This window comes from Symphalangus syndactylus, chromosome 14 (assembly GCF_028878055.3).
Source record: "Symphalangus syndactylus isolate Jambi chromosome 14, NHGRI_mSymSyn1-v2.1_pri, whole genome shotgun sequence".
Classification (NCBI taxonomy): Eukaryota; Metazoa; Chordata; class Mammalia; order Primates; family Hylobatidae; genus Symphalangus; species Symphalangus syndactylus.
Genome location: NC_072436.2, coordinates 53,706,905 through 53,723,101, shown reverse-complemented (window position 1 = coordinate 53,723,101; position 16,197 = coordinate 53,706,905). Strand labels below are relative to the sequence as shown.

General features: G+C 45.8%; 1 protein-coding gene across 22 annotated transcripts in view; it reads left to right on the top strand.

Annotated features, from left to right (window-relative positions):
• Positions 1-1,894: 1,894 nt before the first annotated feature.
• The window catches only part of INPP4A (inositol polyphosphate-4-phosphatase type I A), a 150,084-nt gene continuing 135,781 nt past the window's right edge, over positions 1,895-16,197 (top strand). For 14 of the 22 annotated variants that reach the window (XM_055242070.2, XM_063617659.1, XM_055242065.2 and 11 more), the window contains exon 1: positions 2,221-2,459. The gene's annotated coding sequence lies outside the window, so the exon portion shown is untranslated. Of the gene's footprint in view, positions 2,035-2,220; positions 2,460-13,176; positions 13,404-16,197 lie in introns of those variants that run through there. The other 8 variants (XM_063617647.1, XM_063617644.1, XM_055242069.2 and 5 more) reach the window with 6 other exon arrangements.

Here is a 16,197-nt window from a genome sequence, read left to right as displayed (position 1 = left end):
GTCTTGGGGTGGGTGGAAGGATGATTCCTCCTCTTGTCATTGTCCCATTCCTGTGACGATAAGCTGTTAATTTACATTGTCAGGGTGAGGGAGGCCACCTGGGGAGATATGTGGCCTTCTATCTTGCAGCTATCTCTTTAAGAACAAAAGGAAGGCAGTTTTTTTTGCATGATTCAGTTCCCAAGCTTAGCTTTTCCCTTTGGAGTAGTGAGTTTGGGGGTCCCGAGATATTATTTTCCTTTTACAGTATTAACTAACACATGGCTCCCTTTTCTCTTGATAATTTTCATTCTACAGTGGAATTAGGGCCTCATTCTTTGCTGCACTGAAAACATGATTGATCTTTGAAGATTATCCAGAATTACATAACAGTCAAGTGACAAATGTTATTGGAAGCTGATCCTCATTCAGTGTGTTACTGTACTAAATGAATGAATACTGAAATTAGACTGATATCTATTTTTAAATCTTTATAAATTTAATTTTTTTCTTTTTTAAAAGTTAGTGTTTAACAACTTTCTTTGCTTGATTATGACTGCCGGGCGCGGTGGCTCACACCTGTAATTCCAGCACCTTGGGAGGCCGAGGCAGGTGGATCACCTGAGGTCAGGAGTTCAAGATCAGCCTGACCAACATGGAGAAACCCTGCCTCTACTAAAAATACAAATTTAGCTGGGGTGGTGGCACATGCCTGTAATCCCAGCTACTTGGGAGGCTGAGGCAGGAGAATTGCTTGAACCTGGGAGGCGGAGGTTGCAGTGAGCCGAGATCGCGCCATTGCACTCCAGCCTGGGCAAAAAGAGCAAAACTCCATCTCAAAAATGAATAAATAAATAGCATGGCCATAAAATTTATTGTTTGAACATGAATACGTTTGAGAGTGAAAGAGGGCCCTATTAATTTTGCTGGCAAAAAGATGTAAACTGGGGCTGTTCCAAGCAAACTAATTGGTCACAGTAATTAAAAAAATACAAAAAATTTTTGCATTTCTACAAATTTGATTTTCTTGGCTTTAACTTTGTACTGTGGAGTCAAGGTTCTGTCAATATTTTTTTCCATTTAGCTGGAGAAATAATAAGAGGGAACTGTTTTATTACTAAGTTACTTTTCAGAAGAGAAATAAAATAAAAAGTAAAGAAATAAAAATTTAAAACTAGGACATTTTCTTTTTCTTTTTTCTTTTGTTTTTTTTTTTAGAGATACAGGGTGTTGCTCTGTCTCCCAGGCTGACACTGTAGCCTCAAACTCCTCTGCTCAATCAATGCTCCTGCATCAGGCTCCCCAAAAAACTCGTTTTATATTTGTTTATTTTTATTCCAGACTATTGTCTGTATTTTGGTGACATGAGGAAGATCAGACATAATTCTAAATGAGTTCAGAGAATTCTTAATTTCCATTCCTAACTGGTTAATCTCTTTTGTTTTTGAAGCAAATTATATGTTTAAATGCTCTGCCTGAGAAGTATTCTGGTTTATTGAATTAAAATCTTTTTAAGAATTTTTTTTAGGATAAAATGTGAAGACTCAAGGATACATTCAGTCCAGTATTTGCCCTTGCTCAAGGAGAAATTCTGTTTTAAAGTCAAAGTGAATATTTTCTTCCAAAACTTCTGATTATTCTTTTTGTCTATGGAAAAACAGAAACTTGGGGCAAACTGTAAGGACTGATGCTGTTGCAAGTCTGTTAGTGCACACTTATGCACACAGGCCAGAACAGGTCTGGAAGGACATACACTTAGAGGTTAGCAATTTTCTTTTTTTTGCAAGTCTGTATTTTCAAAGAATTAAGATTTTAATTTTTTGCTTGTCTGGTTGGAATGTTCAGTTTCCTAAACATCTCCTGGGGAGTGAGTACCTCTGCATTTCAGGAAGTGCTCTTGTCCGGAGGGCAAAAGGTTGGGGGCGCACCCCCGGGTCGCGGCTCCTCCAGGAAACCTTCCCTTGGGGATCCGTCAGGGCCTCAGATGCCTCAGTGGATGACAGGGTGAAGATGCCATCGCTCAGTCAAGTCCAGAAGTTCAAGAACTCCTTGCAGGTGAAGCAGTCACAGGATAGGGTGGGATCTTGTGGGAATCCAGCTGTAGGAATTGGCGCGAGCAGCTCGGTCACTGGCCTTGCTGCCTCAGGGGGCGGACCCAGCTCGGGCTGGTCGTGGGGCGGGGGTCGCAGGGCGCGGGCGGGGCCTCAGCGCGCATGCGCGGCAAGGGGGCGGGGCCAGGGTGAGGCTGCGCCCGGCGTCTAGAGCGGCGGCGGCTGGCTAGGGCTGCGGCGCGCGTGGAGAGTTTGCTGCTGGTTCGCCGCCGGGTCGGGCTCCGCGGCCGGGGCGGGAGGACCAGCACCTGAGGCCGGGCCCGCAGCCCGCGACTTCACAGCCAGGCGGCGGCGCTGCTGCTGCGGGGCTTCGGCGCGCAGCCCGGCCGGACAGCAGGGCGGCTGGCGCCGGGGGCCGGGGAGCGCCAGGTAGGTGGGCCGGACCCGGCAGGAGGCGACGCGGCCGCCGCGGGGGCCGGGGCCGGGGACGGACAGCGGGCGCGGGGGCGCGTCCACGTCCCCGCTGGGCCGGATGGGGACGGCGCCCGCGGTTTTCATGGAAATTACACTGCCTAGTGGTGCCGGTGGTCCACCTGCGGTGGCGTCTTTTGAGAACAATCGGAGCCCGGCCGACCCCGAGCCCCGTAAAGATGCGGCCGCCCCAGCAGGGAGCCGGGTGCCGAGCGGGCGCGGCGCCGCGGGACGCAGACGCGGCGCCTGCCCGGTGCGGCTCCAGGGCTGGGTCTACGGGCTCCTGAAGCTGGAGGCCTTGCCGTGTTTTGGGTGTAAACATAACCGGGTGAAAGTAAACATGCATCTCCGTGTGGGAAATCTGGTCTCCATCCTCGAAACTCTTCCCTTTTCTGCCTGCCTGTAGACCCCGACAACATTTCTAGCATCTTTGCTTTCTGTATTTTATTTCTCTCTGGCTTTGCTAGTCAATTAATTGAGGCCTGAGAAATGTGCAGGGATCTGTGGCTGTCTCTTGAAAAGCCAGCCAGGAATGGGTAGGCCCCAGAAGACACACGTTCAAAATGTCGGAGGTAAATTTGTGTCTTTGTGGGCGAAGGAAGGGAATGTTGATGGGCTCGCTTCCCTTCCCCTGTCGCCTGCCCTCTGACATTACATAATGATGGGTTCTTCCTTCCCCGAGTTCATCCGTAATGACAGACCATGAAAATGTTCCTCTGGGTAAGAAAGACCTATATGTGGTAGAGCCCATCTTCTCTTTTGCTTTGCCACTGAATGTGTCTTGTGTTGGGAAGCTGCCTAAGAGTGGAATTTGATTTGTCACCTGCCCCTCAGGGCATTTAAACCAAGGGAATGGGGGTGGGGTGGCGATTTGGGTGTTGCAGAGAAATTCTGACTGGTCCATCTGTTCACAGTGGGTTGTGTGGACCATGGGGAAGCCAGTGGGGTTGAGGACAGTGGGTTGACTTCGGTGTGAATCGTGGTTCTGCCGCTTGCTAACTCTGGTTCTTACCTCTAAAAGGTGAGAACAGAGCCTTTTTTGCTGAGTTTGTTTTGGAATCTAGCTGCTGTTGGCGTTGGCCAGTGCACGTAGGATTGCTTGCTATAGGTTGTCCTAGAATTGAGCCTAATTTTTCTTTGGTTGAAAAACACGCTTTCTTTAACGGAAATTTTGTTTTTGATCTAGGCTAGAGCGTTTGTTTTGGAGGTTCTTTGCTGAAGTGTCGACTGCTAATTTACCGTTTTCTTTGAAGAAAGATGAATGATGGGGCCCATGTGAGAAGGGCAGTGTGGTTGGTCTATTGGAGTAGTGGTGCCAGGAGACCTTGATGCTGTCTGTCCCAGGGGTGGCGTTGCATGTGAACGGGCCTCTCCGTGCCTCATTCCCTGTGATGTCTTTTAAGCACGCCTGTGAAGCCAGAGCTACTTGGTAGAGTTTGGCTTGAAGATACAAGCTTTAAAGAAATGGATGTGGACAAATTCAAAGAGAAAGAAACATTGTATTTCTACTGAGCTCTTTATAGAATTAGTCTGCTTACCTGGCCACCTTACTCATCATGTAGCTACTTTTTTCATTTAGATTATTCTGTCTCAGGGTGTTTAATCTGCTTGGGTAAGTCTTGTTTCCCAACTAGATTCAGAACCAAGGACAGATGTTATAGTGCATCCCTGTTTTCAAAACTGGATATTTTGTAGTATTGCTGTTGAACTGAATATTAGCGTTTTTAAAAAAATCACTTTAAGGAAAGGATGAAATAAAATAATTACACATGAGAGCTATTTGTAAGCTGTAGAGCACTAGAAAAATGGGATGTGTATGACAGAGAACTATCAGCCCTGCAAGTCCCTTTGACTAACTGCCTGCCAAAGAGGGAGCGTTCTCAGCCAGCATCTCTTCAAATGCACACAGGAATGGACCTGAAGGTGGTGTGGGACCGACTGACCCACTGATCCCCAGCCCAGGGCTTAACGTCTCAAGAGTTCAATGAGGCAGAATGGAGGGGGAGGCTTTCCACCAAGACTGTTTCATCCTGTTTTCGTTTTTAACGAAAAGCTCCTTTTTAGCTTAATATTCCAGAAAAGTTGCCACAACATCATCAACTACTCATGGTGTCAGGAAGCTTTGACTTCCACTGAGAAAAAAATAGCAAAAATCTGCAGCGAAAAAGGCTTGATTATGTTGGTGCTTCTGTAGAACTTGATTAATGAGCTCGTCTTGAGAGAGCCTTCGAAACAGCTTTTTTTTTTTTTCCAGTGTCCTAAAACAGAAGCTCTGTGAGGAAAACATATTTTGAGGAGACCAATATTAACGCCCATGCAGGCTTGCTTCATTTTGTCTCTGTGTTTTTAAGGAAAATACCATCATGAAGCTAATCCCAGGGAATTTACCTATATTTCTATTCATATGCACATGTTATTCTCTAATTTTTTTTTAGTATTTTGATATAGTTTCAGACTTACAGAAAAGTTGCAAGAATAAGCCAAAGGTTTCTCAGATTCTGCAAATGTGGACATTCTGTTACATTGCTTTATCATTCTCTTGTATTCCTGTGTGTTACTACTTTTTTATGAACTGCTTAATAGTAAGTTGCAGGCTTGAGGCCCTTTTACCTCTAAATACTTCACTGTGCATTTCCCAAAAAACAAGGACATTCATAACAGCAGTAATCCCAGCACTTTGGGAGGCCAAGGCGGGCGGATCACAAGATCAGGAGATCGAGACCATCCTGGCTAACACGGTGAAACCCCGTCTCTACTAAAAACACAAAAAATTAGCCGGGCTTAGTGGTGGGCGCCTGTAGTCCCAGCTACTTGGGAGGCTGAGGCAGGAGAATGGCGTGAACCCGGGAGGCGGAGCTTGCAGTGAGCAGAGATTGCACCACTGCACTCCAGCCTGGGGGACAGAGTGAGACTCTGTCTCAAAAAAAAAAAAAAAAAAAAAAAAAAAAATCATGGCTGGGCGCGGTGGCTCATGCCTATAATCCCAGCAATTTGGGAGGCTGAGGTGGAGGATCACTTGAGTCCAGGAGTTTGAGACCAGCCTGGCCAACATGATGAAATCCTGTCTCTACTAAAAATACAAAAATTAGCTGGTTATAGTGGCGTGTGCTTGTAGTCCCAGCTACTTGGGAGGCTAAGGCATGAGAATCTCTTGAACTCAGGAGGTGGAGGTTGCAGTGAGCCGAGATCACACCACTGCACTCTAGCCTGGGCAACAGAGTGAGACTCTGTCTCAAAAAATCAGGAAATTAATGTTGATATAACACTATTGAGTGTACAGGTCGTATTTAGATTTTGTCAATTGCTTCGATAATGTGCTTTATAGCCAAAGAAAATCCTAGATCATCTGTTTTGCATTAAGTTTTTCTGTCTCTGTAGTGTCCTTTAATCTGAAAGTTATCACGTCTTTCTTTTGTATTTTGGGACATAGACATACATATTTGAAGACTACTGACTTTTTAAGATAATACCCTCAATTGGATTTCCTGTGGTTTCATGATTAGATTCAGGTTATGCACTTCTGGTGGGAGTAGGGAGTAGCACAAGTTTGAAGCAGTTGTAGTCTTTCTTTTCTCTCTCTCTTTTTTTTTTTTTTTTGGTAGAGAGACAAGGTCTCCCTTCGTTGGAGTGCAGTGGTGCCATTGCAGCTCACTACAGCTTGGACCTCCTCCACTCAGTGATCCTTCTGCCTTAGCCTCCTGCGTAGCTGGACGATAGGTGTGTGCCATTGCACCCGGCCAATTTTTAAATATTTTATAGGGACAGGATCTCACACTGCGTTGCCCAAGCTGGTCTCAGACTCCTACTCTCGCCATCCTCCTGCGTTGGCCGACCACAGTGCTAAGTTTACAGGCATGAGCCACTGTGCCTGACTGATGCTGCAGCCTTCTTAGTGTGTCCCATCAGGAGGCATATGCTGTGATTATCCCATTCTCTGGCCCTGTTAACTTTGATCACTTGAATTAAGGTGGTGTCTATCTCATGGAAAAGTTACCATTTTTCCCTTTGTAGTTAATCTGTGTCTTAAAGGAAGAGAATTTGAGACTATGTAAATATACTGTTACTTCTCATACAATTAACTGACTGGTTTCAGAATCCATTGATGTTTCTTACCTGAGTCAATTATTATGATAGTAGGCAGATGATGATTTTCATAGTTCCTTCTATATTTATTAGTTGGAACTGTACTGAAAGGAAGAACCTTCCTTTCTCTATTATTTACTTTTTGATTTACATCACTGGACTCATGAATTCTTGCTTTATTCAATAGATTATAGTCCATTACTGTCATTATGCATTTTATTGCTCAAATTATCCTAGATTTTGCCAGTGGGAGTCCCTTCAGTCTGGCTTTTGTGTCCTTTTGACAAGTGCTCATCATTCCTTGAGGACTTTTCTTCCAGGCACAAAATCTTCAAAGCTCAGCTTATACTTTACTTGTCCCAGCCCTGGAATCAGCCATTTCTTCAAAGAGTCCTGGTTTCCTTTAGTGGAGAATGGTATAAAAACCGAGATGTAGGCACTATGCATTCTCGTTGCTACTGAGGTGTCACCAATTCTAGACCTTCTCGGGGGATAGATGCTCTCATTGTAAACATAAATGTAGTCACATTACACAAAATTTTCCGTGGCTTGCTTTTTAAATTTGTACTCCTTCCATTAGGCTGTGAAACTGTCTGTTTCCCTTTAACTTGGCCAACATTTAAGAGAATAAATCTTGTTAATTTTGCCAATCTAATGGGCAAGGAAGACATTATTGTTTTAATTACATTTCCCAAATTACCAAAAATATTGGATACCTTTTCTTGTTAATGTATATTTTAACTTCTAATGAATTACCTGTTTATATCCTTTGTTCATTTTTTCTTATTGGGCTGTTTTTCCTTATCTTGCTAGATTGTGGAAGTTACTGTAACTTTGAATTTTATTCTTGGCAGCTTTAGAATGCTTTTTAAGTGTGATGCTTTTTTTGTTTTTTTAAAGTCCTAAATGACAAGGAACCCAAGCTTTTCTGAGTACCCCCTGCATGCCAGGCCTCCCGGGACATCCTGTGGGAGGTTCTGTCCAAAGGTGAGCTGTGGTGTTGAGGAGTGGTTAGGGCACCCCCCGAGGGTAGTTAAAAGAGGCTCAACTGGGACTAAAACCCAGTTATATCACCTAACTTCCTTCACAGGATTGAAAAATGAAAGCTTTTCAATGAGGGATGAAAATTGATTACCTGGATTTGCCAGTATCAACAATTTCTATTTTCAGTATTTTGGTTTATAAATCAGGAATTTCTTTTACACAGTCCTTTTTGCTGAGCATACACATCTTTCAAAACTATTTATTTTATCCCTAGAACTATTGTGGACTCTGGCGCTGAACTTTCTGTGAGCATCCAGCTAGCTGTGTGACTTTGGGCAAGTGGCTTAATCTTTCTGTGCCTCAGTTATCTCATCCACAAAACTGGGCTGATGGTAGTAGCAGCCCCAGAGGCTTGTTGGGGGATTAAATGAATTAATATTTAATCCTGGTGCCTAGTAAGTGTGCAGAACGGAAGCGTTACAGTGGATTCATATACAGAGTGTGGGTGGTTGGTGGAGCTTGGAATTAGATCAGCCTTTCCTCTGTGGATTTAATCTCTTAGTTGTCTCTTTCTTTTTTTTTGAGATGGAGTCTCACTCTGTCGCCTAGGCTAGAGTGCAGTGGCTCTAGCCTGCAACCTGGGCTCACTGCAACCTCCGCCCCCTCGGTTCAAGCATTACTCCTGCCTCACCCTCCCGAGTAGCTGAGATTACAGGCATATACCACCATGCCCGGCTAATTTTGTATTTTTAGTAGAGATGAGGTTTCACCATGTTGGCCAGGCTGTTCTCGAACTCCTCACCTCAGGTGATCCACCCACCTCTGCCCCTCAAAGTGCTGGGATTACAGGCATGAGCCACTGCACCCGGCCTTAGCTGTCCCTTTCACCATAGCCTGTCTGGGATTGGAAAGCCAGAGTCCTGGGTGCAGTGTGCATGTCTCCTCTTTCTGGTCTTTGCACATACCTTCATCATGCCCTATCAGGCTGTCAGGCCCATGCCTGCCAGACAGCCCAGCTGGCCTCTGGTGTTTGCCCACGGCCCTAACCTGGAGCATGGGTGAGACTGCTGGCCTTTTAATATGGAACTTGTTCAGTGAGGCTCACCTGGCGAGGGACTTAGGCACAGTAAGCAGATGTATGTGGTGGGGGCAGTGGGGGATCATGCTCTGGTGAGGTCCATTTTCTGGAATAGGGTCAGGAAGACAGGGATGTCCTCTGATGTCCAGGAGGAAGGGTGGGGACCTCTGAAAGAGGAAAGTGTTTACCCGCTGCCAGCTCCGGTCCTGGGATCCTCCTAGAGCGCTTTCCCTGAGACACCTGGTAGTTTTCCTGACCTCCGGTTGCTGCAGCGCCCCTCTTATTGCACCTCACTAGGTGATATTCTGATGTCTCCTGAAAACCCCCTGCCCCTTTCCTGCCCCTCCCATAGCCCTCATGCAGGTGGTGTCAGCTGCTATTATGGAAGCTGTCTATTATTAATTCACCCTAGCATATTGAACGCCCTTCTTTCCCTCTCTCGTGTTGCTTGCATTTCTAAATGGTGTATTCTCAAACCAATTAATTTGAATTTTCAAGAAGGATGACCTAAGCGTCTAAACTCTGGAAATGTGAAGGAAGTATTTAGGCAGATGGTTGTTTCTGGGTAACAGGGCTTTACTAGGAAACAAGGATGCCCAGTTCAAGCTTCTCCCTGGATTATGGGGTGTGTCAGTTGGGGTGCTTTTGGTTGCCAACAGTGACATTTATTATCTCAGAGAACTGGAGTCTCCATCAGCACGTCAGCAGTTTCATCAAGGACCTGGATTCTGCTCCTCTGTCCAGCCATCACTGCCGGTTTCATTCTAGGAGGATAGTCTGCTCATGATTCTGAGATGGTCGTTAGGGGCAGTGGGACTGCGTGCTTCCTTGTTCCTGTCCAGCAGGAGCAGAGAAGGAGACAAAGCAGCTTATTCCCCAGCCACAGTGTCTACCAGTCCTTCCCTCTGGCCTGTGGGAGCAAAGGGTCACGTGGCCTTCCCTGGACCAGCAACATGGGGCTGTGAGAGTGCTGTGTGCTGGTTGGCTTAGGGTGGTGGTCCTCAGACCAGTAGCATCAGCATTACCTGAGAACTTGTTAGAACTGTAGATTAGTGGATCCCACCCCACCCACTGAATCAGAAACTCTGGGATGGGGCCCAGAAAGCTGTGCTTTAAGGAGACTTCCAGGTGATTCTGATGCAAGGTCACATTGGAGAACAGCTCTTTTAGTTTAATCAAGACTTCCCCTACTCCCCAGCTGGAGACAGGGCTGACTTTTCCTGAGGACCGGGGAGGAGGTTAGGTCCTAGAATAGCAAGAAGGAAGAGTGGATGGTGGGTAGCCAGCCCACAGTGTGAACTAGCCAGTGTTTAAGGCCCTGGGGGCCGCTTTGCTCTCCTGAGTCCTTCCCCTGCCCCCCATTCGCCAGCTTGTCCACCCATAGAAGTTTCTTAGCCCCCTTGCCTCAAGCTTCTCCAGCTCCTCCAAGTGTGGCCTGTACTGTCCCTGTACGATTCGGTGCTAAAGGAAGCAACCTCATTAACACTCCAGCTCCAGGTCCGTCTCTGGCCTAGCAGGGATAGAGTCTGCCTGGCTGGTGCCGAAGAGTCCCGAAGAGCTATTATGACTCACCTTCTGAAGCCATTCCTGAAGTGTGTTCATTTGTGTAGGGGCTGCCTACGCTGCTACTTCTTGCTCAGCTAGAAAAAAAGAGAGAGCAGTGCAGTTAGTAGGTGCTTGAGAAATATTTAGGGAATTGGCCTGGAGACAGCCCAAGTGACTACTTTCAGTGGTGGTTTTTACCTCTGTTACGTCCCCTTTTTTGCAAGTACAACTCCAACTTGGGTGAAATAAATAGCCACCTCCACAGTGTAATTTGTGAGATCGCAATGACCCACTTTTCCCAATTTTTCCTGAAACTAAAGAGTTGAGATATTTCTGGATTTTCAGCTTTAAAGATTCATCTTAATACGTAAAAATAACATTTAGGAGTAGTCTTGCACTGAGCTCTAACCACATTTGCACTAATTATTGAGGAAGGAAGGGCGCTTGAGGAGGAAACATGCTAGAGAAGGGTCCACACAGCACGTTTCAAAATGCAGTGGTTCATGAAATCAATTTGAGGTTGTAACTGGCATTAAAAAGCTTTTTGAAATAGCAAATATCCAAGTACATTTTCTATGGGAAGGATAAGTGTTTTTTGGTAAAACATCTAGTTATTCACATGTAGTGTATTTGGGGTGTTGTTATGCTGTGACTGTTTCTTACGGTGGGTTTTGGTAAAGATGTGTCAAACCCTAGGGCTGAGTGCAGGGGGTCCTAACCTGTAGGAAGGTGGGGACTATGCTGGATGTGTATACACTTGGGGTCTTTTCCTGGGCCTGGGACCTGTGACTTTTGTCAGAACCTGGTGGTCTGTGACTCGCCATAGATCAAGAGCCACTGACCTAAAACCAGAGGAGACTTTCAATGGTGAGGGCCAGTGGGAGTGGAGCTGGAGGCATGAGGAGCAGGCACAAAGTCCTGAGCCTGGTCCTGCTCTGGCGTATTGTTCATGGTAGTAAGCCATCTGGGCCAAATCCTCCTGATGAGGAGTCCTCTGCACGGCCACACTGACATACAGGAGAGACAGTGGCAGGCAGTATGTTGATCACCTAAGGTTGGGAGTTCAAGACCATCCTGGCCAACATAGTGAAAACCCGTCTCTATTAAAAATACAAAAATTAGCTGGGTGTGGTGGTGCACACCTGTAATCCCAGCTACTCGGGAGGCTGAGGCAGGAGAATCGCTTGAACCCAGGAGGTGGAAGTTGTAGTGAGCCGAGATCGCATCACTGCACTCCAGCCTGGGTGACAGGGCAAAACTCCCTCTCAAAAAAAAAAAAAAAAAAAAAAAAAATTTAACTGGATGCCAGATAGGTCCTTTACCTAACAGGTGGATCAGCATATTTCTACATGAGAGAGAGAGAGTCTCCTTGTTTGGGGCTGGCCCCAATGAAAGCATTGCTGCTTGTGACTCCCCTCTGGAATCCTTTGTGCCTTAGCACTGTCAGGACAGTTCCCAAGGCTGGCTTAGAGTCAGCTATGATCCCTATTATTTAATGCAGGCGCTAGTCTGGTTTGTATCACAAAGCTTATGTAGCAATGGCTTTGGCATGTCTGTGTTTGTTTTTTGGGGTTAGGGGCAAGTTGGATTGTAGTGCTGGATGTGAACCCGAGTCAGCTTTCTCATCTGTAAAATGGGGAAGGTGCTAGGCTCACAGGAGGGTGGTGGGGATTGATAATATACATGGGAGAGGGCTGTGAACTGCAGTGCACTGGACCGGTGCAAACATGAATGTTTCGACCCCCGTTCCACTTGACAGTCTTGGTAACTGTTTTCCCCACAGTACTCTTATTTTTCACATGTGCTCAAAGGGCTGGAGTACACCCTATTGTTGACTCCTGCTCAGGGTACCTTCCAGGGGAAATGTCACAGAAGAGGGAGGTGCTGAGAGGCAGGGACATCCGGCGAAGTTCAGAGGAGAAGGATGTGGGTGGGGGGGGGGGTGGGGGGGGAGGAGGAAGTGGAAGGCTTACACTCCCTAAACTCTTAGTCAGCTGGTCACTGACCCAGCTGAGCCTTTTACTGACACTGTTTTTTTAAAGAATTGAAGGACTAATGATTGTACGAGCTGAAAAGTTGAGTATTTTCACATTTCTTATTCGTTCTTTGTGCTCTGTGTATACAAATGTTAAATGATCACATTACATAATTGGGTGATAATCAAATGGCAATAAAATGGTATGTCTGACAGAACCCAATATTTTAAAATAGGGCTAGGTGCCAAGAAATGTCAAGATAGGCTGAGTAAGGTGGCTCAGGCCAGTGATCCCAGCACTTTGGGAGGCCAAGGCAGGAGGAGCTCTTGAGCCCAGGAGTTCAGACCGGCCTGAGCAACAAAGCAAGACCTCGTCTCTACTAAAAATTTAAAGATTAGCCAGGTGTAGTAGTGCACACCTATATTCCCAGCTTCTTGGGAGGCTGAGGCGGGAGGATCACTTGAATCCAGGAGGTCGAGGCTGCAGTGAACTATGATCGCACCATGCACTCCAACCTGGGTGACAGAGTGAGACCCTGTCTCTACAAAAAAAGAAAAAAAAAAAGATACCCCAGAATCTTCCAAATATTGTTACTCCTATGGTTTGGAAGAGGGGAGTGAGTAAATGGATTGGCCTTAGGGATGACACCTTGCTGGTAGACTGTGCCCACCTCAGGTAGAAGGGAAGCGCTAGCAGTCTCATTTGTGGTTTGTCCCCAACTTGCCAGTGACTTGGTGAAGTCATGCCTGAATCTCACCCTCCCCCTTTCTTGTTCATCTAGTGAAGGTGATTTCCTTTGTTCCTCCCCCATCGAATCCTCCCTGACAGTGGAATGGAGTGATGATAGTGCCAGGGGCTACATGGGTGAAGTGTGGTATGTTCTTGATTTAGTTGGCATTGGACTAAGACACACACACACATACAAGTGTCTATTTAGGGAAGTTGTTCTTTGGTCTGTTGCCTTGGAAATACTGCCTTTTTATTCTTTCACTTTCTCTCCCCTCTGCAGTGATTCAGCAGTAGCTTTCTAGAGAAGAAGAAACTACATAGTGTCAGAGACCCTGGAGTTCCAAGGATATGTCAGTGGAGAGGGAAGCTGCCTGTGTGTCACACAGACCACATTCTTCCTGGTCCAGCTAGAGCGTCCCGTGCCTTTCCTTGGCTTTTCCAGCCTCTCTCCATCACTCCTTCTGAGGCCCTTTGCAGACAGTCCCCCGATACAACTACAGCATTTTTGTAAGTCCAGCCCTTGTCTTTTTCCCATTGACTGATGGAGACCACTTGACTCCAGCATACTTTATGCACACTTATCTTCTGGTTCAGGTCTGGACTGTCTTTCTCTTTCTGGCAGCTTTCTTTCCTATTAGCCATGCCTGACTTGTTTCAAAAAGGATATATGGACTTGAAATTATCAGTTAAAGCAGAAAATGATTAAAAAGAAAAAAAGGGCTTCAAATGTCAAATGGATACAACTACGTAAGTTGTAGAAGGTGCTCTGAACACGTTACAGGGAGGTTGCCATTGCTAAAAGCTTTTACATTTTTTGTTTATTTATTTTTAGAGAGAGAATCTTGCTGTGTTGTGCAGGCTGGAGTGCAGTGGTGTGATCATAGCTCACTGCAGCCTTGACCTCCTGGACTCAAGCATCCTCCTGCCTCAGCCTCCCAAGTAGCAATGACTACATGCGTGTGCCACCACACTTGACTAATTTTTAATTTTAATTTTTTCTAGAGACTGGGTCTTGTTGTGTTGCTCAGGCTGGTCTTGAACTCTGGGCATCAAGCAGTCCACCTGCCTCCGCCTCCCAAATTGCTGGGATTACAGGGCATGAGCCACTGTACCCAGCTACTTTTACGTTTTTCATTCTCATCCCTTTCTTCTGGAAACACTGCGGGACCATGAGAACAAGAGCTTGTCTTACTCGATAGTGCAAACAGTCTCACAAATAGTGTTCAACCATCGATTGCCCAAAACACGTGTTTTGTGACTATTATTGTAGGTGCCTTTGAACTGTATGGTATATTAAATAACTCCATTGGAGGGAGGAAGATTTTTGTGTTTTGAGTTGATTATTTAATCATTCTTTAATTAGTCTAATGTCTTTACCAAGCTAGATATTAATATCTTTTGTCAAAGAGAGAAGAAAGCCAGTGTGTGGGTTGTGAAGTGGTGAGGGGCCACTTCACAGGTGGTGAGTGGGTGGGTTTTTGTTTGACTGGCTCGAAGGGAAAGGATGCCTCAGTGACAGCAGTGTCACTGGAAACAACTTTGTACCAACTTGCATGGTAAGGAGCATTCAGGTTTTAAAGTTAATCTCATTCAGTTTCTCCTGTGGGACAACATTGGCCTTTCTCGTTGGGGATTTGACTGTTGGACCTTGTCCCTGGGTATGTCCCAGCCCAGACACTCAGGGCACTGGCCACACTTCCTCAGCCCCCTCTGGAGCAAAGAGAGTTTTAAGCAGTAGTGGATGTAACTCATTTCAAATAGGATTAGATCTAGCTGGGTGAGCTTAGTGGCATGCGCCTGGTGAGGCTGTAGTCTCAGCTACTTGGGAGACTGAGGCAAGAGGATTGCTTGAGCCCAGGAGTTTGAGACCAGCCTGGTCGGTATAGTGAGACCAGCCTGTCTCAAACAAACAAACAAACAAAAACAGGATTACATGAGCTATGACTAAATTCCAGGGTAGTAACTGCTGTGTCATTCTTTGGGAATTGGGCATCCCAGGATTTGATCAGTGTTTCATATCATAGGTTGGCTGTTTTGTAAACTATTAGGATTGTACCAGTGTTTGTCATGGGAACTAGCAGCCTGTGGCGTAGACTGTGAACCTAACTTAATTGACTACTGTAATGAATACAAACAGTTGCTATTTTTACCTCATAACCTAGATTTGTCTGCAAATTAAACATTTGAGACAGTAAACAGGAGTTTGGTTTATTAAAGCTGTTTGAGCTTGCTACTCAGGCAGGCCTAGAAATAGGATTGGCTAGCTTTTTTCAGATTATATAAACATTGACTATATTAGGGAGAAACTCTTATTTTTGTTTTATTTTATTTTAGAGACGGGGTCTCGCTATGTTGCCCAGGCTGGAGTGTAGTAGACAGCCATAGCTCGCTGCAGCCTCAAACTCTAGGGCTCAAGCAGTTCTCCCACCTCAGCCTCCCTATTAGCAAGGACTACAGGCATATGCCACTGTGCCCAGCTAATTAAACAAATTTTTTTTTTTTTTTTTTTTTTTTGTAGAAATGAGGTCTTGTTATGTTGCCCAGGCTGGTCTGGAACTCCTGGCCTCAAGTGATCCTCCTGCCTCAACCTCCGCAAGTGCTTGGATTGCAAGCATGAGCCATCACATCCTGCCTAACTTCACATTTAAAAAACTCTTGAGCCTGGGCAAAATAGTGAAACTTCATCTTTACTAAAAATTAAAAAATTAGCTGGGCATGGTGGTGCACACACATCTGTAGTCCCAGCTGCTCAGGAGGCTGAGGCAGGAGGATAGCTTCAGCCCAGGAGTTCAAAGTTGCAGTGAGCTATGATTGTATCACTGCACTCCAGTCTTGGTGACAGGGGCTTGCCTCTGCCTCGGAAAAAAAAAAAAAAAATCATCAAATAGCCCTTTCTCACCTTCTCTACCCTGGGAGTGGCTACGGATAGGCAACAAATGAACACAACACGTTTCCTGGTACCCAAGATGAAACATTGCTCCCTGTGATGCCTGAGCCTAGTGGTTATCTTCCAGATTGTTTTGCTAGCCAGTTCTTTCTCCGTAAGAACATTCAGATTTTTTTCCTCTTTGAGAGTGGAATATTTTACTTAAGGGATTTGACCATCGAACTTCGTAGAAATGCCTTCCTGCCCCTTCATGGCTGTGCTGTTCTGTGTGTTTTTTGGGGCTTGCTTTCCCATCCTGCTGGTATCCTGGGTGAGATTCTGGCCCAATGAATGGGATGCTGTGCATTTTTTTTCCAGGAGAAACAAAAGGTGTTGGGACCCCTAAGTATGCAGCATGTATGCAGAGAGTGAGGC